This window comes from Elephantulus edwardii, unplaced genomic scaffold (assembly GCF_000299155.1).
Source record: "Elephantulus edwardii isolate Elephantulus edwardi_28Jun2011 unplaced genomic scaffold, EleEdw1.0 scaffold00247, whole genome shotgun sequence".
Taxonomy (NCBI): Eukaryota; Metazoa; Chordata; class Mammalia; order Macroscelidea; family Macroscelididae; genus Elephantulus; species Elephantulus edwardii.
The window spans coordinates 1,998,786-1,999,300 of NW_006399997.1; the positions used below are offsets into that span (position 1 = coordinate 1,998,786).

The 515-nt window shown below is 41.7% G+C and overlaps 1 pseudogene; it reads left to right on the forward strand.

The window, feature by feature from the left end:
* The first annotated feature begins 5 nt into the window (after positions 1-5).
* On the forward strand, positions 6-508 carry LOC102875497 (annotated as a pseudogene).
* Positions 509-515: the final 7 nt, after the last annotated feature.

Genomic DNA, 515 nt, shown 5'->3' on the forward strand with positions numbered 1-515 from the left:
CTCGGATGCCAAGGAAAGCTGGCAACTTCTGTGTACCCGCAGAACCCAAGCTGGCATTTGTCGTCAAGATCAGAGGTATCAATGGTGTGAGCCCAAATGTTAGTAAGGTGTTACAGCTCCTTTGCCTTCACCAGATCTTCAATGACACCTTTGTTAAACTCAACAAAGCTTCAATTAACATGTTGAGGATTGTGCAACCATATATTGCATGGGGGTATCCAAACCTGAAGTCTGTCAATGAACTGATCTATAAGCGTGGTTATGGCAAAATTGATAAGAAGCTAATTGCTCTGACAGACAACACTTTGATTGCACAATCTCTTGGTAAATATGGTATCATCTGCATGGAGAATCTGATTCATGAGATCTGTACTGTTGGCAAATGCTTCAAAGAAGCAAACAACTTCTGTGGCCATTCAAATTATCTTCTCCACGAGGTGGAATGAAGAAAAAGACCACTTATTTTGTAGAAGGTGGAGATGCTGGCAACCAGGAAGACCAGATCAACAGACTTA